General features: G+C 33.0%; 1 pseudogene; it reads left to right on the top strand.

The window, feature by feature from the left end:
* Positions 1-2,385: 2,385 nt before the first annotated feature.
* LOC122140961 lies at positions 2,386-6,067 on the top strand (annotated as a pseudogene).
* The last annotated feature ends 4,419 nt before the right edge of the window (positions 6,068-10,486 follow it).

The raw sequence follows: 10,486 nt of genomic DNA on the forward strand, positions 1-10,486 counted from the left end.
AAGAACTAGAAAAACCATAACTGTTCTTCTATGGTCTCAGACTGTAAATGTAAAATCATTTTAGATTTTTTTGTGTGTGTTATATGTATTAGGTATGTGTATGTATGTATGTTTTTTTGTTTTTTTTTTTTTTTTTTTTTTATTTTATTTTTATTTAATTATTTTATGTGCGGTTGGTATTGTTCTGATAAAATAGTCTAGATTATCTGTCCTACTTAGCATCAAGATACTATTAAACAATGCAGTGATAATATCTGTGTTAGTCAATTGCATGCAAATTAAAGTACATGTGACTTTAATTTTTCTAACCCATCATAATTCTAGTCCTCTTTACGTTTCGAAATGTAATTTCTGTTTTTTGTCTTTTAAGTGATTAGAATATGTTAGTGCATGGTTTCTGAAGAACTGACCGCATTTAGGGTTTCTTACAGAAGCGTACAGTTACATTCCAAGTAGGTATTTTTTCTGTTTTTACACTTTTATGGAATGCAATATTTTTTTCTCTTTTTCCTCTTTTCGGTGCAGTCTGGTATGTAAAAACCTCTAATAAGGCCTCTAATAACTCTGAAAAAGGCATAAACATTTGTAGTTAGATTAATATTCCTAAAGTTTCTGTTTTAAAACGTTGCAAAGCGGACATACAGTATAGTGTAAAAAAAATAAAAATAAAAATAAACTAAGCCTACTATTAATAATAATGAAGAAAACTAGGTAAAATAAAGTAAAAAAATAAATAAATTATAGTTAAAGAAAAAAGTAAAGAAAATAATGTTAAAATAATAAAGAATAATGTGCTGTCATGACAAATCAAGTTTTTATTAGCACATCATCTGCTGGATAACAATTTTTTTTTTAATTCCTGAAGTTGTTGTTTCCTTGTTGATCATTTAATCAAAATCAATGAATCAAATAAATGTAAATAAATAAATCCCATTGACCTAGATGTTTAAATTGGCCTTTATATAGACCATGTTTTGTTTCTATAGCGATTCAACTTTTACATTTCTAAACAATAAAATATAATTTACAGTAGGATGCCAATTAGTTTATTATTTTGTGCTAAAGTCAAACAAAACACCCAATAAAACTACGTGTAATTAAGTATATAGTAGGCTAAATGGTGTAGTTGTAGTTGTAATTCCTAAATTCACCATAAGATGGCGGTGCTGTAATACTTTTTTCTCGAATTTGAGACAAAATTCCTACTGTTTGTGACAGTTCATGCATAGTCACCTTTAGTGTAAGTAACATTTATAACATCTTCGTTTCCATCCATTGACGTTACATTAATACAAATATTTGTAATATGCATTCAATTTTATTGTTTAGCTATTTGTTTTTCAGAGTTTCTAACTTTCGTAATTAAGTTCAAAGCAGTGGAAAAAGTGCAAAGAGCTGCTAACTGCAGCTTGGAACCACCAAGTGTTTACTTTTTCTCTGTCACTTTTAAAATGCTTAAGCAACTAAAAAGTTTTACATTTTTCTAATTTTAGTGGGTATACAAACCTTTTCGTGCGCCTGCTGTAAAAGGGAAGTATAATTAAACTTGAAAGTATGATTATATTTTATTTACTTACATTTTAATTAAATATAAATTAGAATTTATTTCGTGTATATTAAAATTTTTAAATAGCATTTTAATTTAAAATTTAAATTGTTATCTACATAGAATATATTTTTATACAAGTTTTATAGAATTATTCTTGATTATATTTTATACAATTATATATTATATTTTTATCATATATTATAGGCCTATTTTATATAATAATACTGTGTACTTTTACAATATTATACTGTTACAGATATGGAGATTCACATTGGCATCGCGTTGTCTGCATGTTTTAATACATTGTTTTATTTACAGTAGGCTCCATAAGGTAAAGTGGGTAGACAACAGCAAAAAGATTAAAGACTAGTAAAAAAAAAACATGCATTCATTATACAGGTTATTAGAGATAAATTCACACTTTCATTTAAATTAATTTGAATATATTAAAATACTTTCAGATAAGTTTTCGTATGAAGGCGCTCCTAAAATGGCAGGAAAAGTACGTTTTTGATGCCGCGTATTCCGTGATGGGGCAGATCCTGAGATCCAGGGGATCGGGGCGGAGTCACGAGCTTTCTAGTTTGAATTGACGCTTGTGACGCGTCAAATTGAGCGCACGAGACAGTCTGCTGGACGGACGGACTTTCTTAAGTGGATCAAAGATTACTGTAAAAAGCTCCTGAGTCCTAAACTCAGACACTTCAGCCGTAAAAAAAGAAGAAGGGGGCAGTCCTTACCGGAGAGACACGGGGAGACCCCCTCCAGCGCTGCGCGAGACTTACAGCAGCACAGTTAAAGGTTAAAGGAGCACTGTATGAAATATCACTATGCAAATGGGTAAGTTCCTCTTGAACTGTTATAGCTAGTCAGAATGACGCCTCGAATAACAAAATAAATGATTAATGATAATACTAATAATACTGTTTTTAAAAAATACAGATTCTTATTGGCATCGATGGTTCCATAAACAATCTTTAACATCTATGGAATCTTTACGCTCCACAAAAGGTTCTTTATAGTGAAAAGAAAGGTTCTTTAGACTTTTAAAATGTTCTTCACACTAAGTTATTTGGGGAACCAATGCTTTTTTTTTTTTTTTGGTATCGTTGCGAGAACCCCCTTTTTGGTTTATTTTTAAGAGACCTACACCGTTCAAATGATGTATTTCGTGTAAATAGTATGTGTCTTTGGATGCTTATAAGAGCAGAAATGGCACAAATCATGTCTATGAACTTTTTATGCATCTAAATATTCGATAGCTCAGACATAGGCTACATTCGATTAAATTCGATTACTTTACAACCGTGCGCGTTTACTATAAAAATAAACATTTATGTTTTTAAGATCTACAATTTGTGTCTGAATTTTTCATTAGCTAGTCCCTATTCTTGTTCCCCATTCAGAAAATCCCTTGAATTACAAAGAAACCATTTAGTAAAATTATTCATATACAAATATTTATAAGATTCTTTGTTCAATCACGGAGCTTTAATTTGTTTGTGTTTTTTAATATTTGATTATTCGATGATTTAATTTACATGACAGCCGCAATGGTGCAATTAAAACTGCAGCTACTAAATTATAGTTTAACTACACTCTTAAAAAATAAAGGTTCTTTATCAATAGTTCTATGAAGAACCTTAAAAATCCATGCAACCTTTCAAATACAGTAAAGGTTCGAGAACGGGTTCTTTAAATTTTTAAAACGTTCTTCCAAATGTTTCTTTTCGGAACTGTTCACCAAAAGGTTCCTTGGGGAAACCAAAATGGTTCTTCTATGGCATCATTGCAAAAAAACACCTTTTGGGACCCTTTATTTTAAAAAAGACTGTATTAGTTAGAATATGTTGAATATACAGTTTTTGGTTCTTGCAGATCAGACGTACGGAGAGGTCAATCAGCTCGGAGGGGTGTTTGTGAACGGCCGGCCTCTTCCTAACGCGATCCGGATCCGGATCGTCGAAACTGGCGCAAACTCGGAATCAGGCCTTGCGATATAACAGACAACTCCGGGTCTCTCATGGCTGTGTGAGCAAAATTCTGGCCAGGTACAACGAGACCGGCTCTATTTTTACCCCGTTGCTATCGGTGGGAGTAACCCCGGGTCACGACGCCAAACGTGGTGAAGAGCATACGGGATTATAAAACAGGGCGATCCTGGAATATTCGCTTGGGAAATACGCGACAGACTGCTGGCCGACGGAGTGTGTGACAAATATAACGTCCCCTCTGTGAGCTCCATCAGTCGCATTTTGAGAAACAAGATTGGGAACCTGTCTCAGCCGAGTCAGTACGACAGTAAACCCTCTCCGCCGCAGATCTCTTATAATCCCGTGTATCCGTATTCATACCAAACGCCATGTCCTCCAAACGGCTCCCAAACTCGGCAGTCCTCCGGCTGTGTCTGTCATCCTGTCCCGGGCCTGGCCCTGCCGTTCACACCGTCCAGCAACATATTAGGAATACGGGCTTTCATGGACCCCCGCATGTAATCACACACCTTCTGGATTATCGATAGCCTTCAAGATCCTTTATTATTGGGTCATCCTCGACCTTTCCCCACTCTTAAAAGTTCAATAAGGTTCTTTATTGGAATCAATGGTTCCACAAGAACCTTTACCATCCATGGTTCTTTTTAGAAACTTGTTTTTCTTTTAAGTGGGTGTTATTCCACAAAAAGTATTTTAGGGCTGGAGAGATTAGATTATTCTAAAATGTCTTTCTTTGCACTCCATAAGAAGGATTTCTCTTCTCTTTCTTCCCTTTTCTCTCTTTTTTCTCGTTAATTAGAAATTAAAAGGTTCTTTCCAAGGTTCTTTGGAGACCAAAACTGGTTCCTCTATGACATCGCTGTGAAACCCCCTTTTGGAACCTTCTTTTTTAAGAGCGCATGGTTTTATGCGATTAATGGGAATATTAAAATGAAATATGTAAATTTATCAGATATATGTAATTTTATTTTTTACCAGGTTTGCCATCCAAGCAAAAAGTTCCAATATTGGCGAAAATATTGTATGACAGCGTGTTTGCATAGAAATTAAGAAGGTCTTCGGGGAATCTTTTTCTGTAATCTGGAATATTAGTGTTGCGTGCTTCTGCACTCTTGTTGTGCTATACTTCTGCCTTTTGGAGATTGAGTAAAAATGATTGCTGTATTCAGGTTATTCAGATCAGTGTTTTAAAGCATTATTGCAGAGAATAAAAAGACAAGGTTTTTATTATGGCATCAGCATCACTGGGAACCAGTTTTGATTTAATAAACTAAAAACTCGAACGCTCTCACAATAGTCTGATAATGCGTTTCTAGTGTTTCTATTTCTGAATGTGACCAGTGCACACTTTTGCATGAAAAGCCCGTATCATTTTTCAAAGACCTCAGCCAATTTTTGAAGTTCAGTTTTTAGGTTTTAACTGCAAGCATGATTAGACTGCATCTTGAAATCATAATCAATTATTATTTAGATTTGTTGTTGTTTTTGTTAACGTGCAGCAGCTTGCAACTATTTTAAACGGGAAGAGGGTTTTATTTTAATTATTTACAGCTATTGCCGGAACAGAGAGTTACCACCAGCAGAAAATGGAGGACTGGAACGGGCGTTAACCAGATCTTCATTTCCCTCCGTTCACGGAGTCAAACGACGGGATCAGACAAACCTCCATATAAAGTGACATTAAGTACACACAGGTGGGACTTTTAATTTAAGATTGGCCTATTGCTGCTTTTATTTATTTAGCATGTGCAACAATTTTACGGTGGACATGTTTAACTTCAAATCTTGATCTCAATATAAACACACATTCTTAAAATTAAAAGTTCCATGGGCTGTTTTCTCTCAGAAGACACCATTCTTAGCTCCCCAAAGAATCTTTCAGAACCCCTTTTTTTTTTAAAAGTAAAAGAACATTTGAATATCTTAAGAACTTTTTTTTTTTTTTTTTTTTCCATGTAAAAGAACGGTTTTTGTGCATTAAAAAAAAGGTTCGATGGATGTTTAAAAAGTTCATGGAAATCACGGCTTCCAATAAAGAATCTGTGTTTTATTTAAGTGTTTGGGGAGGTCTGTGCAAATGTTGCTTTTATTTATTTATCATTCATAATTTAATTTTCTAAATTAAGTCAACTTAGGACCTTGTAAGTTTCATTGTTATTATTAAGAGCTCTTAATAAATTGATCAACTAGTTTTGTTAATTGCATTTAATTTTCTCATAGCCTATATAATTTTCTTTTTTTTTAAAATATAAATTATTTGTTGTCGTTCTTTTTGTTGAAAATATAATAAATAATGTTTCATTTTTATTTTTAGAGGTTCATCAAATTTATCGGCGTATGTTCCTGCGTGCGCATACTCCGCCACTAATCAGTACGGCGTTTACGGTGGACACGCCGGCTAACTACGGGGGCACTGGCAGTCTAGGGCGCGAGCCTCACCCATCCAAACACCGGGACCATGATACAGAGCCCTAGCATCACAACCGCCATAGTCATTCAAAAAAACCCGCCCAGAGAATGGTGAGATTGAACCCCTCAATTATTTAGGCCAACACTGAGGTAAACTGTAATGAAACAAATGAAAAAAAAAAAATGTTTAGTATAATATAGTACGTAAGTATCTTGCAATTAACATACACAAATTAGACCATTTTAACTGAAAAGGAATGTAAAAACGCTTCATAAAAAATGTAATCTTAACTCACATCTGCTGAATATATATAGTATAATAATACAATATTAAAAATGCATGTCTTTTATTGTTAAAACGTTTACAAAAATAAATTATTTATTTAGAAACACAGTCTATATTGTTTAAGAAATCAATGGTTAAGTTTTTATAGACGAAAACTAAAAAAAGCATTCGCATCGGGTGAAACGAATTTCCGCACCTATTGCATCATTTATTTATATTTAATTAAAAATGTTCTTCTTTGTTCGTCATTTCTTATTTTGTGCATTGGAGTGTTTTCATTTTTGGCATTAAAATGGTTATTTAGCTCGATGTTTATTGCAGCATTTCCTTGTGTTGCTCTGACGTCCTTATTTTAGGCAGATTTTAAATGAAACTTTATAGCATTTGTGGCCCTTCCATTGTACCACAGCTGCCAGTTTGTACCTTAAATGTACCCCAACACAATATACAGTTGACGTTTGTAAGGGGGCAAGTATAGCCTTTACAAACAATCTGACCAAGGCTCTTTACACCTTGTTTTGTACCATAAACACTTCCTCTCTTAAAGACTTGGCTCCAAGAGAAAGAAAGGTCCTCTACCTCTTGAGCAAAAACATGCGGAGTCACGAGGTGTCTGGAAGCGCCGTTTCATGGACTCTCAAGTTCATTAACCTAACATCTATAAAGCCCACCAGAGAAAAATAACTTTCATCTGTTCATCCTTCATGTGCAGCTTCAAGTAGTCACTCAAGTCAGTAAGTTCCTGGAATCATAACACACCTGAATGTTTCACAACCATTGTGTGAAAAGTGGGATCTGATGCTGGTGGAAAATACCACAGAGGATTTCTCGCAATATTTGCAGTTACGATTTTTTCGTTTTTCTTGTTCCTTTGGTGCAAATAAATGTAGCTGTTCAGGAGGCTGTTGTATATAACGTGGGCTGCAATTCGTTTGAATATTTTCTTTGTAGCAAAACAACGTTGTTAGAGGGGATATGAAATTTAAAACTGTCCATGTCATGGGCATTTTCTTGCTCTGTGTGATAATGAATGGCCTATTGGAGTAATACACATCTATTTTTATCATTTCAATTTCTGCATGTGAATAAAGGCATGTCAAAAGTGGAACATAAGTCTTTCAATTCAATGGCTGATTTCTGCTCGTCAACATGTTCACAGTCCCTAGATAACATGTTTACTAGTAGAGATTATGTGGGAATTTTGCTGCCGATGGTCGTTCACGATGACAGAAGATCTGCCCGGATCAACCATAAAAATAAACAGATAGACGATCAATATCACAACTGCTGCAAGTTCCGTTTCATGTGACCTTAAAATGTTAAAAGTTGATATACTCTTTATTAACCCTATAACTATGGTGCAAAATATTTGCAATACCATTAAATTTACTGAAACTAACATACGTATTAAATAAAGCAACGTAACAAATACTGATGCGTTAAAAAAGAAGTTAGTAGTAAATCCCAACCCTATCTAATAGATCCCAAACGTTAACTTGAAAGAGTTTTTATACGAATTAGGAGAAACACACAGAAAAATGCCCACCCCCGCACTCATCACGGAGACTATTATTTTTTTTTACTTTTTTTGAATTGTTTGTATACTTGCAATTAATACATCTTTTATTTGCTCATTTCAACCTTATTTGTAAATATGATTTTTAAATATTATAGGCTACTTATTCCCCGATGATATTCATTTAGAGATAAGGCTATCCATAGGCCTAGTTTATTTGAGTATCACGCTTTTCTCCTCTAGTTGTTCGATTTTCCAAAAAAGCATATAACGCAAAAGGCACTAGTAATAATTATAATACCAAAGCCAACAAGTTAGGCTTTTATGTTTTTGGCAATTTAGCGAATTTTGTAGACTACGTTTTAAACGGTTTAGCGATTAATTTTTAAGAGTAGCCCTTTTTTGGTATTTACGTGTTTTTGCTGAATATCTTGCCAAGCAATTAAATTCAGGCTTCATAATTAATCCCAGATTCTTTTTGTTCTTCTTGTTAACTTTCTGAAGCAGGACTGAACATATTATAGTTGTGTGAATGATTATTGGTCACACTGTAAAGAGTGTTGAACTTGAGGAACATCTGGTTTTTACTTTTAGGAGAAGGCAGCCTAAAGGGCCGTTCACACCAAGAACGATCTAGAAGATATATAGAGCTAATATAATAGTCCACGCCAGCCGATACGTTTTTATTCTAACCCCGCGCTGCGCAGATATATTGTCTGCTGTTTTACATTCCCGTGCTAATTAAAGCATTATGAATTCTGATTAGCTGTCAAAGTTATTATTGTTCATCTACTGGAAAAATAAACGTCTGAAAGTGATTCCAAGTATAGGCCTTGCATATCATTCCCATGTATCCTTATCATTATAATTTTGGTGTGGACTTTGCTGTTAATGATTTAGAACGATACCTTCTTTCTAAACACACACACACACACACACACACACACAAAAAAAAAAAAAAAAAAAATTCAAGAATGTGGGTAACCCATGATTGGTCACCATTGACTTTCAGTCAAGTATTTTTTCCACACTATGGAAGTCAATGGGGACCAGCAACTGTTCAAAATATCTTCTTTTATGTTCAGCAGTAGACAGAAACTACATGAGGATGAGTAAATGATGACAGAAATTTTATTTTTGGGTGAACTCTCCCTTTAACTGCCTGGGTTCATAATTAAAAGCATATTAAGTCATTTGAACATTTGTTAGAGGGAAGTCTTGGCCAGGTGAGATGCAGAATCATCTTATATTAACCTAATGCTTCCACAGGTATTTTTAGTCTATAAAGCTCATGGTCAGATAGTCAGAAACCATCCATAAGTTTTATTGTAGATCTATTTGTAGATCTAAGCATATGTATTCATCAGTTGCCATGCAAGATATTTACACAGAGATATCAAATCAAACCAGGCACACCCTGAAAACAACTATCCTGGAAAAAAGTTGGTCATTACAACTCTGGGCAAACTTTTTTAGCTCTTGTTTGGCAGAATGTGCATATATGTTTTCATCTGATTGAACTATTGGTCCTTATCTATCCCGTCTAGAGCTTCTTCTTTCTTATTCAAAGCTTACCTCTTGTGTTAGCTCAGGCATGTCTGGCAGGTAACGTGAGATATTACTGGTCCAGTTGCAAACATCTCTACAGAAGGAGGATGTGCAGCCCGCTATCCTGCTGGAGGTGACGTGAGCCTTTAGTAGCTCTCAATATGGCTCAGGCTCAATGACCAAAGGGTTTTACAATGCATGTGAATAAGGAGCCAAAACATGCAGTATAGTTAAGGTGGTTCCCATTTGTCTTAGAACTGCTTGGAATTTCGGGATGTTTTCCATATCGGCCCCAGCAGTCAAGGTTGCAATAAAGCTTTTTTTTAAAAAATCTGGAAAAAAAATCGGGAATGTTTTTCATTTAGAGATCAAAAAAAACAAAAAAAAGGAAAATAAACAGTGTTTTGTTTTATGGTTTTAGGTTAAAAAAAGAAAGAAAAAATTTATGCCAAAAAAACATATAATTTATATATAAAAAAAGTATATATATATATATATATTATATATATATATATATACTATATATACTATATATATAATACTATATATGGTTATTTCTCCATTCAATTTCAATGAAAAAAAAATTTTTTTAGTTGATAAATAAACATTACGGGGTAATAATAATAATTAAGTTCTAAGCTCATGAAATTCTCTGAAATAATGTTTTGTTTAAAATAGTTTAAAACAAAATTATAATATATATAAGGCTATATATAGTAATCTAGGATATATTATATATATATAATATATATTTTTATATATATATATATATATATATATATATATATATATATATCTAATATATAGATTATAATATATACAGTAAACGTGATGTATGTATGTATGTATGTGGTGTGTTTTTGTCATGTATATATATATTATATATTATATATATAGTCTATATATATATATACATTTTCATTTTGATAAAAAAGTATCACATTAGAATATGTTACATGAAACAACTTTTTTTTTAATCAAATTTAAAATGTATATTAAATAAGTTATATTATATATATATATATATATATATATATATATTATAGATATATATATATATATATATATATCTATATATAAGTAGATAATTGAAATAGATAGAATTATCTGATAGGCCCTAAATTTAAATTTGTAAGAAAAGCTGAAAAAACGTCAAAATAGAAATGTCCTCAGACCTTTGGTCA

Source organism: Cyprinus carpio, chromosome B20 (assembly GCF_018340385.1).
Source record: "Cyprinus carpio isolate SPL01 chromosome B20, ASM1834038v1, whole genome shotgun sequence".
Classification (NCBI taxonomy): domain Eukaryota; kingdom Metazoa; phylum Chordata; class Actinopteri; order Cypriniformes; family Cyprinidae; genus Cyprinus; species Cyprinus carpio.